At 43.1% G+C, this 20,873-nt stretch overlaps 1 pseudogene; it reads right to left on the reverse strand.

Moving 5' to 3' along the window:
• The window catches only part of LOC131278911 (putative zinc finger protein 487), a 58,687-nt pseudogene that overhangs the window by 22,796 nt on the left and 15,018 nt on the right, over positions 1-20,873 (reverse strand).

Genomic DNA, 20,873 nt, shown 5'->3' on the forward strand with positions numbered 1-20,873 from the left:
TTCTTTTCTCTTTCCCTCTCTCACGAAAACAATAGCCTCTTAGTACGTACCACATTCCTCCCATATTCAGTCGTCTACCTCATTATAGGTACTTTCCTACTACTATAACTCTACACAATTTACATGATCTAACCTCCATCCTCCCAGAACTCATATTGTTGCTTTGTAAACATATATCACCAATACTACTTCACACTTTTCCTTCCTTACACAATTGACTTACCCCAGCACTAATACTTTCCTTTAAAGTGAGCTTAACTAGCAATAAGAAATTGGAATAAGAAGAACAAAGTGACAAAGAGAAGATATAACACTTATGCAAAAACAACAGCTAATTAATCTCCAAGACTAGACAAAGAAGCTAAGGAACTGATTAAACCCGTCAAGAAAAAATGTTGACAAGACAGCAACAAAAATCTACAAACCAAACCAGTAATCAGGAAAACATGGCTGAATCCAATCAACAAACTGAAAATCAGGAAGGGGGGCAGGACTTCGCACAAGCAATGAAAGATCTCAGAACATTTATCACCGACAAATTTAATGAAGTAATGAAAGAGGTTAACAGCGTGAAGACAACACTTGGAGGGGAAATTGCAGACATGCGCAAAAAAATAACAGATATGATGGAAATGAACACCACAATTCAAGAAATCAAAAATACACTTGCAGCAAATATCAGCAGACTAGAAGAGGCAGAGCAGAGAATTAGTGATGTGGAAGACAGTGCATTGGAAATCAAACAGATAGTAGAAGTGGTCAATAAAAAGGTAGAAAAAATCCAGATAGGACTTAGGGACCTGAATGATAACACAAAATGCTCAAACATACGTATTATAGGCATTCCAGAAGGAGAGAAGGGAAAGGGGTCAGAAGGAGTGTTGCAGGAAATAATGAATGAAAACTTCCCAAATCTACTGAAAGAGACAGATGTACATATCCAAGAAGCACAGTGCACTCCACTGGTCATAAACCCCAACAGGCCCACCCCAAGACATATACTTGTCAAATTATCCAATGCTCAAGACAAAGAAAAAATTCTAAAAGCAGCAAGAGAAAAGAAAACCATCACATACAAGGGAAACTCCATAAGATTAAGTGCTGATTTCTCATCTGAAACGATGGAGGCAAGAAGGCAGTGGTATGATATAGTCAAGGTACTAAAGGAAAAAAATCTCCAACCAAGAATACTCTATCCAGCTAAACTAGCATTCAAAAATGATGGAGAGTTCAAAATATTCACAGATAAACAGAAACGGAAAGAGTATATCAACAAGAAACCTCCCCTTCAAGAAATTCTTAAGGGAGTTCTGCAGGAAGAAAGGAAAAAACAGGACAGTCAGAGATGGAGGAGAGTGTAAAAGCAACAGGAAAGACAAAAATAGAAGGGGAAAATAAAATAATACAAACAAAATATAACAAACACAAATCCAACCAAAATATGGCTACCATAAATAACTCTCTAAACGTAATAACACTGAATGTCAACGGATTAAACTCACCTATCAAAAGATTCAGACTGGGACACTGGATAAGGAAATATGACCCATCTATATGCTGCCTACAAGAGACACATCTTAGACCCAGAGACTCATGGAGGTTGAAAGTGAATGGCTGGAAAACAATCATACAAGCAAACAACAACCAAAAAAAGGCAGGAGTAGCTATATTAATATCAGACAAAATAGACTTTAAATGCGAAACAATTGTGAGAGACAAAGAAGGATACTATATTTTAGTGAAAGGGACAATTTGTCAAGAAGATCAAACAATCATAAATATTTATGCTCCTAACAAGGGCGCCTCTAAATATGTGAGGCAAACGCTGGAAAAACTAAGTGAAAGAATAGATGCATCTACAATTTTAGTGGGGGATTTTAATACACCACTATCAACTCTGGACAGAACATCTCAAAAGAGAATCACTAAAGAAACAAAACATTTGAACAGTATATTAGAAGAGCTGGATCTAATAGACATATATAGATCATTACACCCAAACACAGCAGGATATACATTTTTCTCAAGCGCACATGGAACATTCTTCAAGATTGACCATATGCTAGGCCACAAAGAAAGGCTTAATGAATTCAGAAAGATCGAAATCATACAAAACAATATCTCTGACCACAGTGGAGTGAAGCTGGAAATTTGCAAGGGACAGAGACCCAGACGTCACACGACAATTTGGAAATTAAACAGCACACTCTTAGAAAAACAGTGGGTCAAAGAGGAAATCTCAAAAGAAATCAATGACTACCTTGAAACAAATGATAATGATAACACAATATACCAAAATTTATGGGATGCAGCAAAAGCGGTACTGAGAGGGAAATTTATAGCCATAAATTCATATATCAAAAAAGAAGAAAGAGCAGAAATTGAAGAATTAACTGCACATTTGAAGGAATTAGAAAAACAACAACAAAGTAACCCAACAGGAAGAAGAAGGAAGGAAATAACAAAGATAAGAGCAGAACTAAATGAAATAGAAAATAAGAAAGCACTTGAAAAAATAAACAAGACCAAGAGCTGGTTTTTTGAGAAGATCAACAAAATTGACAAACCTTTAGCGAGACTAACAAAGAAAAAAAGAGAAAAGATGCAAATACACAAAATAAGAAATGAGAAAGGTGATATCACCACTGACCCCACAGAAATAAAGACTATCATAAGAGGATACTTTGAAAAACTATATTCCAACAAAAATGACAATTTAGAGGAAATGGACAAATTCCTAGAAACTCATAAGCAGCCCATACTGACGAAAGAAGAAATTGATGATCTTAACAAACCAATCACAAGCAAAGAGATAGAATCAGTCATTAAAAATCTCCCAACTAAGAAGAGCCCAGGGACAGACGGCTTCACAGGTGAATTCTACAAAACATTCCGGAAAGAACTAACACCAATCCTGTTGAAACTATTCCAAAAAATCGAAACAGAAGGAACACTGCCTAATTCCTTCTATGATGCCAACATTACCCTAGTACCAAAGCCAAACAAAGACACCACAAGAAAGGAAAACTACAGACCAATTTCTCTAATGAACCTAGACGCAAAAATACTTAACAAAATACTTGCTAATCGTATTCAACAACACATTAAACGAATTGTACACCATGACCAAGTGGGATTTATCCCAGGTATGCAAAGATGGTTCAACATAAGAAAATCAATCAATGTAATACACCATATAAACAGATTGAGAGAAAAAAACCACATGATTATATCTATAGATGCAGAAAAGGCATTTGACAAAATACAGCACCCCTTCCTGATAAAAACACTCCAAAAGATCGGAATACAAGGAAACTTTTTGAACATGATAAAGAGTATATATGAAAAACCTAAAGCCAACATTGTTTACAATGGCGAAATCCTGAAATCCTTCCCTCTAAAATCAGGAACAAGACAAGGATGCCCATTGTCTCCGCTCCTATTTAACATTGTCTTGGAAGTACTGGCTCGAGCACTGAGACAAGAACCAGATATAAAAGGCATTCAAATTGGAAGGGAAGAAGTCAAAATTTCATTATTTGCAGATGACATGATCCTATATATAGAAAACCCTGAGAGATCTTCAACAAAGCTTCTAGAACTCATAAATGAGTTTAGCAAAGTCGCAGGTTATAAGATCAATGCACAAAAATCAGTAGCATTTCTATACACCAATAATGAGCAAGATCAGGAGGAAATCAAGAAACAAATACCATTCACAATAGTAAATAAAAAAATCAAATACTTAGGAATAAATTTAACTAAAGAGGTAAAAAACTTATACATCGAGAACTATACAAGATTGTTCAAGGAAATCAAAGAAGACCTAAATAAATGGAAGAATATTCCCTGTTCATGGATAGGAAGACTGAATATTATTAAGATGTCTATCCTACCAAAACTGATCTACACATTCAATGCAATCCCAATAAAAATCAACACAGCCTTCTTTAAGGAACTAGAAAAACTAACTATGAAATTTATTTGGAATAAAAAGAGGCCCCGAATAGCCAAAGACATATTGAAAAAGAAAAACGAAATAGGAGGAATCACACTTCCGGACTTCAAAACATACTACAAAGCTACAGTAGTGAAAACAGCATGGTACTGGCATAAGGAGAGACACACAGACCAATGAAATCGAATTGAAAGTTCAGATATAGAACCTCATGTATATAGCCATATAATATTCGATAAAGCCACCAAACCCTCTCAACTGGGAGAGAATGGCCTATTCAACAAATGGTGCCTGGAGAACTGGATAGCCATATGTAGAAGAATGAAAGAGGATTACCATCTCACACCTTATACAAAGATCAACTCAAGATGGATCAAAGACCTAAATATAAGAGCCAAGACCATAAAGACCTTAGAAAGCAGTGTAGGGAAACATCTACAGGACCTTGTAATAGGAAATGGCTTCATGAATATCACACCAAAAGCACGAGCAGCAAAAGAACAAATAGATAAATGGGACTACCTCAAAATTAAAGCCTTCTGCACCTCAAAGGAGTTTGTCAAGAAAGTAAAAAGGGAACCCACACAATGGGAGAAAATATTTGGCAACCATATATCTGATAAGAGACTTATAACTTGCATATATAAAGAACTCATATATCTCGAAAACAAAAAGATAAACAACCCATTTAAAAAATGGGAAAAAGATTTAAACAGACACTTCTCCAAAGAAGAAATACAAATGGCTAAAAAGCACATGAATAAATGCTCCAAATCCCTAGCTATCAGGGAAATGCAAATCAAAACTACAATGAGATACCATCTTACTCCCATAAGATTGGCAGCCATGAAAAAAACAGTAGAATACAAATGCTGGAGAGGATGTGAAGAAAGGGGAACACTCATCCATTGCTGGTGGGAATGCAGAAGGATCCAACCATTCTGGAGGACAGTTTGGCAGTTTCTCAAAAAATTATCCATAGATTTGCCATATGACCCAGCAATACCACTGCTGGGTATATACCCATCAGATCTGAAAACAAGGACACAAACCGATATATGTACACCAATGTTCATAGCAGCATTGTTCACCATCGCCAAAAGTTGGAATCAATCCAAAAGTCCATCAACAGATGAGTGGATCAATAAAATGTGGTATATACACACAATGGAATACTACTCAGCTGTAAGAACCAATACACTACAATCGCACATGATAACATGGATGAACCTTGAGAATCTTATGTTAAGTGAAGCAACCCAGGCATTGAAGGACAAATACTATATGACCCCAATGATATGAAATAAGTTAACTGCCTCAGAGAGCTAGAGTCTGGAAAAGTGGCTTACTGGAAATCGGGGGGTGGAGGAAGGATGTGAGTTAATATCTGTAGGGGTGGAATCTGTGATGAGCTGGGGGTAAGTATGAGCACAAAGAAGGGACAAAATGGGGGCAAGGGGTTACCTTTGGGTGGGGTTTTCTGGGTTTGAGGGGGGCTGGGGATGGGAAGAGGGGTAATATGGTCCAAGAAATAGGTGGAAGGGAGGGGCAACATACAAACATGGGAGAGTGCCAGAAGTTCGTTGAGAACTAAACATTGAGTAAAACGTATCAAAGTATAAGTAGGAGGGTCACCTGGTTAGGACGCTCAGGGGGCATGGTCTGATGCGGGACAGACTCCGGAGGGAATAGCTGGAGGCTCATTTTGCCAAGGTGGGTTCTACCATTGGGTGGGGTGGACCCATATCCTGGGGAAGACTAATGCCGTCGAATAGAGAGAACTGTATCTCTCGTGAGAAAGGACGGCTCCCAGGGCATTAGATTGGCAGGCGTTGTGGGCCCTAAGGGGAGGGGAAAATGGATGTGCAATGGATAGAACAAAGGTAAATAAGGGGGCAAAAGAGGAGTTATGTGAGAGTACACGAGGATGAATATAAAACAGCTAATATTACACCAAAAACATATAGGGGACGACAGACTAATAATGAAAACCATAAGACAAAACATAGGATAACTAAAAAATGTAGAAAACTGTACAACCTAAAGTATGGACCACATAGTAAGCACAAATGTTACCTTGTTTGAAAACTATAGTTTCGGAATCTGTACATCAGTTTCAGGAAATATGATATGAATAAGTTAAAAGATTATTGCTGTGGAAGGGAAAAGGTTTTATGGTGGATCTGGGGAAATACTGTATATTGTATATATGAATTTTGGTGATCTAAGACTCTTCTGAAGCTGACATTATGTTGGGATTCACTTTACGGGAAGTTTTGGATCACAGAGTGGTTCAACAATGGCAGCGGAGGAATACTGATATGGGATGTTATTGACAGGATATATATGGTTGACAGGGAGTTATACAGGGCATATGCCCAGGGTATATGGTAATGTCTATATATACTCATAGTGGAAACAATTAAAAACAACAGCTGCAGGGATACTGGGCTCCTGGCCGGGGGGTCACTGTTGTGGGCCCTGGGAGAGCAGCGGCAATCCTCCAGGTGCAATGGCAAGAACCAGGAAGGAAGGAGGGCCCAACAGTGGGCTCTTGATACTAATGGCTACACTTTTGAGCCTATGCACCTGCAATAAGAACAAGGCCTAGAGTAGCATTGTGCCTGGGGGTTTCCTCCTGACAGCCTTCATGTTACTCAAATGTGGCCACTCTCACAGCCAAACTCAGCGTGTAGATGTGATGCATTCCCCCCAGCGTGGGACACGACACCTGGGGATGAGCCTCCCTGGCACCGAGGGATCACTACCACATACCGGCTGAAGAAGCAACTAGAAAATGACCTTGAATTAAAGATTCAATGCGGAACAGCAGAATATACCTGTCTACATATAATAACATGACTTCGGGAAGCGGTTTGACCTAATGTAAGGGGGAAATGGAAAGGAGAAATGAGATTATAAGGCTGTGAGTCTCCAAAAAAGAGTCTGGAGGTTGTCAGAGGGAATACCCCTATGTACAACTGAACAGAGTCTAAGAGACAGATAAGGTAGATACAACCCCAGGTATTGGTTCTTTTGAGGGATAAAGAGACCCACGGGTTCTATGGTCATGGCAGAAGGGGTTCACTGCCATGACAGATGGCCCTTCTTTGGAGCTGGTGTTTCTGCGTGATGGAAATGGACTCAGAGGGGATCTCTTTTCACAAGACTTGCATGCTACTTTATTGGAATTGTAGTTGGTGCTGAGTTTAAGATATATGTAGGGGATTTGAATCTCTGGACTGATAATATGACACCCAGGCCCAGAGCCTCAACAGACTTCAGCTCCTACACTTTGACTTATTGGACTTACTCCACTCAGCTAACATGGAGTTGAAGAAGGTCAACCACCACAACATGGAGCCTAGAGTGTCTACAACTAGAAGCGGGAAGAGTGCATCCAGTACCCATGTGGAATCTAAGCCCTCACTTGACATAGGTGTGCAATAGACACAACCAATCCAATGTCCACAGAGAAAATGTGGAATGGGTGTGGGAACGGTAGCCATGGGGGCTGCTGGGTGTGGGGAACGGGAGGAAGAGATGAGATGTGGAGGCATTTTCGGGACGTGGAGTTGTCCTGGATAGTGCTTCACGGACAATTACGGGACACTGTAGAGCCCCCCAGGGCCCACTGGATGGAACGTGAGAGAGTCTGGGCTATGATGTGGACCATTGACTATGGGGTGCAGTGATGCTCAGAGATGAACTTACCAGGTGCAATGGATGTATCACGATGATGGGAGAGAGTGTTGCTGTGGGGGGAGTGGGGGGCGGGGGCGGTGGGGTTGAATGGGACCTCATATATATTTTTTTAATGTAATTAAAAAAATAATAATAAATAAATATTTAAAAAAAGAAATATGAATATGGGTAAAATTGCATATATAAGACCGTTTTTCCTTGATACTGAACAAATATATGTTAATAATACAAACTATCATATCAGACCAAAAAAAAACCCATTATGCTAAGTGAAAGAAACCAGACACAAAGTACTACATATTGTATGATTCCATTTATATAAAATATAAATGTAAATCAATTTATAAGGATGAAATTACATAGTGGTTATGTAAGGCTGGGTAAGGACTGCTAAGGGGTATAGAGTTTGGAATAATGAAATTGTTCTAAAAATTTTTGTGGTGATGGATGCACATTGTGATTATACTAAAAGTCATTGATCATATACTTTGGCTAGATCATATGGTATGTGAATATATCTCAATAAAACAGCTCAATAAATAAATAAATAAAGGTACAAAAATAGCCAGAGATAGGAGCTATGTACAGCAGGGAAAGCATAGAGAAATTGAGAGGTGAAGAATTTTCCTGTTTGTTTGTTTTTGTTTATTATTATTATTGAAATAATGAAAAATGCTCTAATAATGATTGAAGTGATGAATGCATATATATGTGATTATACCAAATACTATTGATTGTACACTTTGGATGAATCGTATGTTTTATTAGTATGTATTAATAAAATTGATTTGTTTAAGTCAAAAAAATAAAATAAAATAAAATCATCACACTAAAAAAAAATAAAAAATAAAAAAATAAAATAAAATGGAATTTTGAGTTTGCACAAACTTTCGAGTTCAACAATTCACCTTTTGCAAACAGATGAAGAAATGGAAAATTGAAGATATTAACTGCCGTGTCCAGAATCTCCCAGTGATGCAGTAGAGGCGTTGAGAATTAAACCCGCATCTCTTGAATGCCACAATTCTAAACACCAACTCACATTCTTTTTTTTTCTAACCAGAAGCTTCCAAAGCATCCAATACTCTCCTGAAGTCTAAAGTTCCCCACGAAAGGATCAATATCCAAATAAAGGTGTTGTAATTTGACCTTGAAAAGGTCAACCCTAGGTTGTCTGCCTCCCACCCTTTTTCCACGACCTGGGGCACCAGGAGAGCACCTGGTGGGCAGTGAGTGCTCCCCTGCCACGTGGAAACAGGCCGCGGGGCTGAGGGACAGGTGCAGGCCTTCTGTGAGCAGCCAGGCCTGGGATGTACCCATGAGGTGCCTCATGCATTTAGAAGACTTTCTCCCTGCACAGAGCCCCTCCTTCCTCTACACACACACACACACACACATGCATGTGTACACACACACACTCCTCTAAGAGGCAGGTTTTCGTCTGAGTGCCTTGGTGTTCTGCTGAAGTGGGTGAGAAGAGTGGTTTTAGCAGAAATCCTTTCCGCCTTGGCCTTCTGCCCAAGGCGCCCAGAGTCCTGGTTTTCCTTGCAGAGGCTGAACCCCTTCTGCGTGGCTGGCCCTAGCCTGAGTTTGTGTATTAAACGCAGGCTGGGGTGCACACCTGGGCGGACAGCTATTTCTTCCTGGACCTGCTTTGCAGTTCAATATGAAAGTCAGGTTACTGCTTGCTCTTTCCCTTGCTCTGAAAGACAGGAGCACAGCACCGGGAGGGCAGGGAGAGTCCTTTATGAGCAAATCTGGGCCTTGAATCCACGGCTCACAGCCGGCTGGGAGGTCCCACCAAGGACTCTTTAAGGCCCTGTGGGAACAGGGGGCCGAACCCGACCAATGTGCTTTCATGGTGGAGATTTCCCTCTGTTAAGAACGGATGCTAGGGCTTTACTGGATTATCTGTAGCGTTTTGGGAGGGTTGGTCAGCCTTTCATGCATTCGTTTAGTCCACAAATAGTTTTTGAGCACATATAAAATGCCATATCGTTAGGCATCGGGGGTCCTCCCTGCCTTGCAAGTGCTTAAAGGCCAAGAAGGAAGGCAGAGGAAAGTGTGGTGGCGATTGCGGGGCGGGTGAGCACTGGCAGTGTGGCAGAAGCCTGAGAACAAGGAGGCCAGGCATCCAGCGCCCCCTCCCCTACAGCCCCTGCCCACCGGAGCTGCCGGCTGCAGCCCCAGGACCAAATCCAGCAGTTTCTGGAAATCAAGTTTTCTTGGAATGTGGCCACATTCATTCGTTTTCTCACTGTCGGCACCTGCGTTCAAGCTTCGGCAGCAGAAGCAGCAGACTGAGTCCCAGGGCCTGGGATACTGACCACGTGGCCCTTGACGGGGAGGTTTGCCTCCCCGGACTCGAGAAATCCTGGTTCTGAGGCAGCAGGGCTCTTCTGGGGAAGAGAAGGTGGGCCACCCAGAGCCACGAGCTGGCCTCTGGGCCTCGTTGGGTGGGGATTCTAGAAAACACAAGGGTGTCTGGAGGCCCCGGCATGCCGCTGCACCAGCGGCTTTGGGCCTAGGGTGGCCATGGCTCTGGCTTCCTGGAGCATCTTGCTCGGGAGTGAGTCCCACCCCTGAGCCCAGGAGCACTGGCCTGTCAATGGAGAGGCTTACATCCTGTCCTCCACCTCCCGTCGAGGATGGACCCCGAGATTTGCACCCTGGGCCTGCTCTGCCTGCTTCCTCCTGCACTGCCTGTTTCCTTCCACCCGAGGGGGTGCTGAGCTATGACAGCAAAGGTGAGGGGACTTTGCTGATGGAACTGGGGTCCATAATCTCAGGACGCTGAGTTAATCTAAACGGAGATTATCCCGGGTGGGCCTGACCTAATCAGGCAAGCCCCGCCCAAGAGGCTCCCGGGCCTTTCTTGAAAAAAGAAGCTCAAAGCAGAAGAGTGTCTCCCTTGTTGGTCTCCAAGGGGCAGATAACCAGCTGTGAACTGCCTGCAGAGAAGGATACTCTAGCTGCTGTGGGCCTCAGTCCTGCAACACAAGAAAACAAGCTCGAACAGAAAAAACAGAAGGAGCTTGGGTGAGGCCCCAAGATGCAGATGAAAATGTGGCCTGGCTGACACCCCAACAGTGGTCCCAGCTATATGCGGTCCAGGACTCCTGGCCCATGGACTCCATGAGGTGATCAATGAGTGGAGTTTGCTGTGAGTTGTTACACAGACAAAGGAAACTCGTGATGTCAAATAGGGCCGTTGGGGCAGGAGGTGGCTCGTGGCTGCAGTGGACAGGTGAGCCCTGAATTGTAGCATGCAGGTAAACCTTTGAAATTGGCCAGGTGTGTGGCAGTTGCATCTTCTAAGGTATGCAGAGGAGGTCGGCCGGGCTGGCGAAGGAGGAAGAGGTGAGGTTGGAGACAGGTGGAGCGAGAAGGGCTGGTGGGACTTCGGGTGGAGAGGGCAGGTTCTCTGACCATCAGGACGGTTGGCAGCGAGGGCCCCAGACAGCCCTCTGCTTTGCTGCCTCTGGGCAGGTGCCTGGACATTACTGAGCCTCTGCTTCCTCCCAGCTTGTGCTGGGATTGGATATGCTGACTCATGAAGCACCTAGAACCTTCCAGGCACAGGCAAGTGCTCCAGGGTGAGAGCGGCAGTCACATGCCTGTCTGGAGACGAGAAGAGAGCTTTGGGGTGAGGCGTACGTTCATGAGTCATCAGCAAAGATGGTAGCTGGAGTCACAGGTGCTGCTGGGCATGGAGCGCAGCTGCCCCTGTTCTCCCTGGACCTTGCTGGCAGGACTCAGGCGGGCTGTGCCGTGAGGTGCCTTGATGCCCCGAGGGCATTCGTACTGGAGCTCCACTCCCGCATTCGTAGTCCAACTTGTCCACATCTTTAGACCCATCGAGGCACTCACCAGCCCTGCCTCAGCTTTGCATTCACTCGCTACTTGTGCCCTACCTGTGTCCTGCTCATCCCAATTCAGCAACTCCAAAGAAACGCCACCGATGACTGACGTGGAGTTCTGGGGTGGCTTCCAGCAGGGCAGTGAGGCAGTCTTTCCTAACTTGGCCCCAGCTCAGGTGGGCAAAGCCCAGAGAACTGTGCCTCCAATTGGCAAAACATCCCAACGAGCTGCAGCGGGAATAAAAAGCCATTATTTTATCTGCTGTATACACACATACATACACGCACGTCTACACAGATATAAAATATCCCTGAAATGGGAGCTGCCTCTTGCACATAATCTGCTCTTCTATTTTAATATTTGAAATTCTCATTGGCCGGCCACAGCAAAGCTCTCTGTCTCGACACCGTAACACATGGAGCTGTAGAAAACGGGTTGTTCCATCCGCTCTGCTTTAGACACTGACCTTGGGATGGTTGACAGTTTGGTAGTCACAGAGTTCTGAGGCCCAGGTTGGGCCTGGGCTAACCAGCCACAGGAACTCAGTGAACAGGACAGTGAACAGGATAAGTTAACAGGATAGTCTTCAGGTATATGCCAATGCAGAACGTCTCCACTAAATCAAACTCCTAACAGGCTTGGTGTCAGAATTTGCTAGACCAGTTTGGCTCAGAGTGAAAGGTATAAAGAAATGGGCTACAATGCACCAGCATACTTGTAGCTTACTCTCATGAATTTAGAGGTGGGACACAAATCTGTTGAACTAGAGTCACATTACCCAGAATTTAAACTTTAGCCGTAACAGACATATCAATTAAAATTCTAATAATGCCAGCAATGATTATGTATTTGCTGAGCTCCCAGGCACTGGGCAGGTCACATGTATTAGCAAAACTGATCTCTTCTGATACCTATTTTGCTTATATACATGCTATTGTCTGAATTCCAGAAAATAAAAAACAAGAGCAATCCTTCAGTCCTGAAGCAGCAAATGAGTTTCCTTCGTGAACGATTAGAACGCAAACTCCCTGCGACATCGTCAGGATTATGCGGAGAGGACAGTCGGTGGTCCTTAGCCTCCCTTGCCTTAGCGATCCTGCAGTGCTTTTCCTGCTGGACTTGCGCTCTCTGAAAGCTGCCCGCGAGCACGAGGGAGCAGCTGTCTGCCTGGGTTTTGAGAGCCATGTCCCAGTGCCCACTGCACTTGGGAAGCGGAGCTGACCTGCTGTGTCCAGAGGGGGTGTTTCCCCAGCCCCTCTGCAATTTCATTTTCTGTTAATCTGGTCTATCTCAAAACCTGGGCTTGTCATCGTCACTTTTGGCACCCGTTTTCCTTGGGAATCAGAAGTGAAATATGCAGGCTTTCTGCCATGAAATGACCCCGCACTCCCTGCTTGAGCATGTGAAAGCCGTTTTAGGCAAGCGTGTGAAGACTCCTAAGTTTGGTGTAATACACTGTGCATTTTGGCACAGGCCATTATTACGATGCAGCCTCATTTGTTTACCTTCCCGGCTAGGAAAGACACAGGTAGGTGAGCGGCCAAGAGGAGGAGGGGATAAATGGAGAAGAGGGAATGGGGTTTGGCTCTTGTTATATTGATTTTGGCAAAAACGCCACATGAAAAATTATGCCTCAGATAAAAATAAATTATCATCTACAAGTATTTGAATGAGAAGGGTTCCCTGTGAAAACTTAATAAATGAAGGTTAATTCAGTTACCAATTTGTAGCCATGAAACAGAACCAGGCATGTTATTCTTTGGAGCTTGTTTTGGGAAAGATTTCATAACCCATGAAGCAATTCTTCACAAAGTGCATAAAAGTGTCAGCTTACGTATAATTTATGCAGCGAATGTTAGTTATGGTCTGCTTAATAGTATTTAATGCTGTCGCATGACATCATTCTTTCATTTACCAAATGTGGAAAAATAAAAAGACCAATCAAAAACATTTTGCAGAGCAAGAAATATGCTTATTGAGTTTGATAAAAATTGTAGGAGACGATAAACAGATTCACTGGGGGAGGTATCTCTAGAAGATTTTTGAAAAGAGTTATTGTGGTACAGCATGTACAGTATTTACTCTGTGGTTATTTTAATCATAATTTACTTACTGTGTGTATGTTATCTAATGTGCTGCTAATGTGCCTTAAGCAATTCATTTTGCCGACAGCACAGTAAATTGCCATCTAGCCTTGGCCCTTTATTAGCAGCAATGATTAAATCCAATTTTAGTTGTACTTACTACATTTTCTCCACTGCCTACAGGGATTGCCTATGGGGGGGGAGTGCGGGGAGGAGGTGCTGCTTTTGCCCCTCATCTCACCATCTTTTAACCCAAAATCCAAAATCCAAAATTTTTAGCAGCATGTCCCCTACCTGTGTTTAGAGGAACTCTCGCTTCCTACCACCTCCGATATTTTTGCTGTTATGAGAATGCAGGTCAAAATGTTTGAAAATGTTGTATAAATAAAATATAACCCTCGATGTGTCACTACGCAGTGAAAGCGTTGAATAAAAGAAAGCCTTCCCCTTGCCTGTGTTCCTGTCTGCGTGCACGTGCGTGCGTGTTTGACTCCAGCGAGAAACCAAGGGTTGACTTCGTACATTGTGGGACCAGAATATTCTCCCACGTTAACTCAGTGGGCGAATTCTCCGAGGGTATGTAACTGCATTATTTAATTCTGCAAAGCAAGTCGGGGTACAATTTGCGTGAAATGTGTTACAGGAAATGAAGTTATAAACTCTCGCGTGCCATGAACCCTGGCACACATTTCCTGGTGTTCCCGTGGATGGGAATCTGCATAATGCAGCTGCGGCCTGCAGGCTCCAAGCTCATGCGCCACACACACGCCACTGTGTTTCTGAAACTCATTTTATTTGCAAATGATAGAGAAAGGGATTCCCTGGCTTCCAAGTTTGGGTTTGGTCCAGTGGCCCTCTCATCTGCAGGGAGCATTTTCTTGCAAGTTTTACCTGAGCCTAGTAGGAGAGGGCGGGCAGAGCGGGGCCTCGGCCTGAAGCCAACCCTGCCGTCCATTGGAGGAAAACCAAGTCCTGGCATCTTTTGGCCAGACCCCGGGGAAAGTGTGGGGCTCCTTTTCTTACCCTCAGATTCCACATAGGTAAACTGGCTTGTATGCTGCTTGAAACTCAGGACATGTTCTGCAAGCAAGACGGTTTTTAAAGAATTCTTCACAGGCTCTTGGTGAGGAAGGAAGCCGCTGTCTGTCTTTGGCCTTGGGAAAAGGGAGGGACACCCGCCAAGCCGTTGGGCCGAGCCGAGTCCTGGCTCCCCGGCCCGGCCGTGCTGGGAGACTTCGTGGGGCCTCCTGGGCCACGGCGGAGTCTATGGTCCTGGCCAGGCCAAGCTAGGGGTGGCCCCGTGGTTCTCACGGCCTCTGGGTGTCTTCCCACTTCCTCCGTGCATCCCTCTCCTAGCCCTGCTTGTCAGGGAGCTCCTGAAGACAGAGTCCAGAAAGACCTTTAGAAAACAGTCCCCGGCTGCGGCTCAGTCATCGCAGATGAGTCAGTTGTCGCGGGGCTCTGGGCAGGTGGCAGCTGCTCTGCCGGGACCGCAGAGGAGTGGGTGGGCGTGGCTGAGGGGGAGGTCACCCCCCCCGCCCAGGGGCAGGACAGGAAGATGAGGGGGAGGATTCCGGGCTAGGGGTGCAGGGGGTGGGCAGGGAACCAGCCTCCGATTTTTCCACTCCTTGATTTCAAGGCCTCTGTGCGGTGGCTTTTGAAATACCTCTCCAGGGACTGCTGAAACCTCAAGAGGCAATTGAATTTTCTTGGGTAAATTATCCAGAGAATTACCCAAGGCCTCTGACGACTTTAGAGAGAGCCTTGACGGACCCTCCACAGATGTTCTTGGGTCCTCGTTGGGGTCCAGGGTGAGTCCCGAAGTCCTGGTTCTCCCAGTGGCCACCCTGCGGTAGCCCGAGAGAATTAAGTCCTAACCAACACCGTCAAATGAAGGTAAACCCAAGTTGCTCACCTAAAAAGGAACTTGGCTTCTTTGTCATTATCTTGTCCCTTCATTCTGAAGATCAAAGCCGCTGTCCTTTGGAGTGATCACTTGACTAATTGCATGGTTATATCTTAGACCCAATTAATAGTTAAATGGCTTTTTACTGTTGAAATTATACCTTCTCTAGGAGTTAGAAAAGGAACAATGGCTCTGCCTGAGTCTGGTTGCTATAATATCGATATCCTTCATGAATAGTAAAAAGATTGCCTTTTTTAAGAAACCTTCCTTGGTTAAATTGATCTCTTTCCTACAGGGACCTGTAGAAATGGGCAGCTTATGAACACAGCCTAAACAGTTGCTGTTGGGAATGAAATAGAAGTGAAAAGAGATAATTCCTCCTGGAAATCCATGAAGAAGCAGGAAATATTCTGTCATGTGAGGCCCCTGGAAACTTCAAATACTTTGTCTTCTTTTTTCTTTCCACTTGGCCTTAGAAGTTAAATCTGTTGTTTGACAGTTTTTCTTGTCCATAATGTTTTCATTCCCCCACCCTAGCAAAAACCTATGCTATATTTTGAGGGGACCCTTCGGCTTTCAGATGCTTAATTTCATGGGGCTTATTCAAAATTGTCCCATTAGCAAACCCTGACATAGTAATTCACCTAAAATGAAATTGATTTCCCAGGAGCCTCCCTGTGGCATCGTGGGCTCCTTCTCTGACCTGGTGGGGAAACTCACCTCAAACCCCTGAAGGAAAACAAGGAAATGGATATAATCCCTGTGACACAGGACCTCTGCATGGCCCTGGAAAACAGCCTGCAAACTGCATTTACCCAGAAAAAAAAAGGGGGATAAAAGGCCTCTGGTTCCCAAATGCTGAAAGGCAGAGCCTGCTAACGGTGTATTTTTAATTACTTGAATGCTTTAGCACAGAACGTAGCCCGTTTGTAGTTACCTTCAATATGTAGACTACAAATTATTAGTGCATGAAAATGGCATCCGAGTTCTGTTGCTGGGTCTAGTAATTTTGGATATTTTCCATGCTATTACTGCCTGCTCCATATACCTTTACTGGTTCTTTTTGAAATTAACTTAATGGCACGCTGCAGCAATGGACTGCCTACTGTGAGTGCGCACTTGCCTGCAAAGATGGGCCGGGTTCCCACTGAGACGCGCCGATTTGGCACAAACAGAGAAATGCTTCAGCATTAATTTACTCCAGTATCAAATTATTCAAAATAAATAATTAAAGGCTTTTCAGGAGTCAGAGTCAATATTTGCTTTCAATGTTTTGGATCCATGCAACCACAGCGCATCCTGAGCAGGGCCAGGGCCCCGCCGCGTCCTGCCACCGCAGCAGCAATCTCTTCCTCCGCTTCCACAGGTTTTTCCCTTCAGGCATTAAATGTCGTTTCTCTGTCCCTGAAATTTCTCCGCAGCCCCCAGGATGCTTCTCTGGTGAGTTCCGTCATTTCCCAGCAGCTGGGGCGTGGAGCAGATCTGATGTCCTCCTCTTGCTATGGGCATGTTGCCTGGAGCTCTCCTCCTGGCGGGATGTCCTGGGGAGAAGGGGTGTTGGAGCAAGAGGCCTGGAGCAATCCCCGGGAGAAGGCAAAACTCAGCAAGTCACCGGTCACCGTGGGAAAGGGGCCCCGGGGGGGGGCACCTACCTCTGCTCAGGGAGTTGCTGTTTGAACCATCTTTGAGCAGGGCCAGATGCATCTCCGTGACCACCTCGTCCACTGTTCCAGCCTCAAAGCTCTCCCTTCCTCAAATTCTCTGAGATGCTTGCATATCTGGGCTCAGAGTTTTAACTGTCGCATCCATCATGGGAAGCATGTCCTAGAGTCCCAAATGACAGTACAAGAGGCTCAGGAGCAGCTCTGGCTGGTGGCTCCTCTTTCCGAAAAGATGCGTCTATCTTTCAACTCTCCCACTGCATGCATGCTGTGTTTGCATGTGTGTGCACCTGCCCACCTCGCCCAAAGGGTTCAAGACACACGAGGATGTCGTCGTCTTTTATTATTTCGGAGGCAGTCACCGGGGAAACCCACCCTTGGAGCCTGGGTGGTCTCTGAGAAGCTATGTCCAACCCACTTTTAGATGGTGAGTGGAGAAAAGGGGTGTAAATGTCCCTTTAATTTCTCTCTCTCTCTGCTCTTCTCTCCATTCAGAAGAGAGCAAGGACCCAAAGAGCCACATGCACATCTTACCGGCCCCTCCACACAGCCCTATGAGCCTGGCAATGCTGGAAGCCCCAGCTGGAGAGGGGGAGAATGAGGCTTACAGGATGTCAAGCAACCTGGCCAAAGGCAAACGCCTCTCACGTGGCAGAGCTATACAGGCATGTGGCTTCAGCCTGGCTTCAGGGCTCATACCTGGACTTATTTTGCCTGGAGGAAGATGGATCTGGCATTTTGTATGAAACTGGATGAAGTGTTCACATGGCTAATAAGATGCTCATTCTGAAAGAAACAAATTTAATTAGAATACTTTTTTTTTAAGAGTACACTGGATTACAGAGGTAGAAAAGGTTAGGTGCCCGTAAAGATGGCACCTCTTTTAAAAGTTGGTGGTGAACAGTATATATGTATTTTAAGTTCTTGGTTAACCCTCAGAGAGAAATTGTAATAGATAACAATTTAGGTACTTAGCTGTGAGAGGCTGCCCCCAAGTTAGTTTGGTGGCCTTTAGATTAAAAGGGTTGTTGACTCCACTGTTTTCAGCCAAGATGGTGGTTACTTAATGCATAAGGGTTTTGAGCTTCAATTAATAGTTTTAAGTTTCAGGTTTGCAATACTTCACATGTTTTCTCTCCCTGGGAGCAGGCCATAAAGTCAATTGTGTGTCAAGTTCTACTTACAGTATTCTGGTATTTATTGTTCCACTTCGTATGTTCTGCACAGAAGCAGTACTGTTGACTCTAGAGAGAAACTAGGGAGTACATTTCACTGGCCTGGTGCCTAGTGCACTTTGGCACTCTGAGACAGTGCAGTCTGAAGATGATGTCCATTGCACATTTGGCTATACTGAGCCACTGCTGGCTGCTGCAGGAGGTTGAAACTGCAAAGCAGTTTCCATCCACTTCAGAAGCACAGCCAGAGAAGTCATAGATATTTTTATTGTTTTAGGGGTCAGTGACCAAACTAGCCAATAACTCATATGGAGAGGCAGCCTACAATGTATTCAAGGCCTGTTTTGAATGTAAAAGAGAGTTTGACAATGCTCAAGTTTATTTCTTGATTTTTATATACCTTTTAAACATTTTCAATGCAATGTGTTACATATTAAATGAACTTAACTTTTTAGTATTTTGCTTTTTACTTTTTAAAAACAAAATCTATTTTCATTTATTTCTCTCCCCTTTCCCCTGGTTGTCTGCTCTCTGTGTCCATTTGCTTCTGCATCTGCTTGCATTATCTGGCAGCACTGGGAAACTGCATCTCTTTTTTGTTGTGTCATCTTGCTGTGTCACCTCTGTGTGTGTGTGGTGCCACTTCTGGGTGGGCTGTCCTTTTGTCACACTGGGCGGCTCTCCTTACAGGGTACACTCCTTGGGCATGGGGCACCCCTACATGGGGACATCCCTGTGTGGCATGGCACTCCTTGCACGTAGCAGCACTGCACATGGGCCAGCTCCACACGGGTCAGAAGGCCCTGGGGATCGAACCCTGGACCTTCTGTATGGTAGATGGATGCTCTATCAGTTGAGCTATGCCTGCTTCCCCTTTGCTTTTTGCTTTTACACTTTTATCTTAAAGACATTAATTAGCAGGCATTTTAATTTAGCAGTGGAAGTAAAACTATTTTTATTGGTAAAATTAAAACAGAAGATTCCCAATGGAATAGAGGAAACTTTTATTATTACTACTTGAATATGCACATTGAGGTGACTTTCAGACAGGTTTCATTGCTATGAAGTTACTTATTGCTGTTCATATTAATCCAGGCTTCTAGCTAATAATGGCCCTTAGAACTAGAGCCATTTAAATGCTTCAGTTTGGAAGATATTTTTATAAACTCTTTACAATTGACAACAATTACAGACTGGCAAATTTACCTTAGATTACAATTAGTAAGCAATGGGATTTACTTTGTGCATTTAAGAGAAAGCAGGCCTATATTTAATATAATTTTATTAAACATGAGCTTACAGCTTTTATTATTTTAAAGATTCAATATATATAATGTAAACTTATTAACCTGGTATCCCATGAACCAAAGACATAATTCTTAAGCTAAACAAATTGAAATTGTTATTTTTTAAACAAAGAATGTTGTTTTCTTTTTCTGTACAGGGGCTTAAAATCTTCTGTTTTTGATCATTTTAAAACTGTGAATAATTTTTAAAGCATACTGATTTTTAGGCTTTGGAATATAAAGCAATTATGTAATTTGTTCCAATTGTAGCTTAATAAGGATTTTTATAACTTTTCCAATAGTTTTTATATTCAGATTTCCATATGATTTTTTAATACCACCTAGTTCAATTTGGGTTTTAGGAATATATATATATTACTTATATAACTGCATATTTAACTTCAACAATTTGAGCAAATAGGCAGACATGCATAGTTTGATACAGAAACACCACTTAGTTGTTTAAAACTTTTTTTCTTTGCTGGCTAATCCAGAGTATAATCTTCTCACTGGTTTTCCTGGTTACATTGTTTGGAGGAACCTGGCAAGCATTTGGAGCTTCTGCTTAGACTGAAAAGAAATCTGGTAGCTCTGACTCACTTCCTTCTGAGACAGCCTGAACAATGGGGGTTGCTTAGTAAGGCCTTTTGGGCAAAGGAAAGGCCTCGTACACTGGGAAGAGCACTGCTTACTTTTGGAAAACCTGGCAACAGTTATTTCTGATTCCTCGTGGAAATGGCCAAACAGAATTAATTTATAGTATTGGGAAAGGTCAAGGAAAAAGACAACTTTCCCTTTAAAAGGGTAAAGAAATGCGAAGAACAAAATTATTTAGAATGACAGAAAACTGATATACATAAAACTTTTCTAAATCCAACTATAAGTTTCCCATAGTCTAATTATCAAGTTGAATTGTCAAGGGGTGGGCCAGAACTGCAGGAACCGTAAGCAAAGGCAAATGCAGTTTATAATTACTATCACAATAGTTGAAGTTTAAGGGTTAAATTAGTTATAAAATAACTATAAGATAAGTTTGAGTTATGATTACTATTATTATAATAAGCACTAGATAACCTTGAAGTAGCCATAAACAGAGGTAAATTAATTTAATATTACTATTAAAATAGCTGAAATTTAGCTTATATTTACTCCACTATAGCAGTTTAGTTATAAATTTATATATATATAGGTACTTATAAAATGATTTTAATTTTTAGTTACAGTTTTTAGTAAGTTT

The sequence above is a fragment of the Dasypus novemcinctus genome, chromosome 6 (assembly GCF_030445035.2).
Source record: "Dasypus novemcinctus isolate mDasNov1 chromosome 6, mDasNov1.1.hap2, whole genome shotgun sequence".
NCBI classification, from domain to species: Eukaryota; Metazoa; Chordata; class Mammalia; order Cingulata; family Dasypodidae; genus Dasypus; species Dasypus novemcinctus.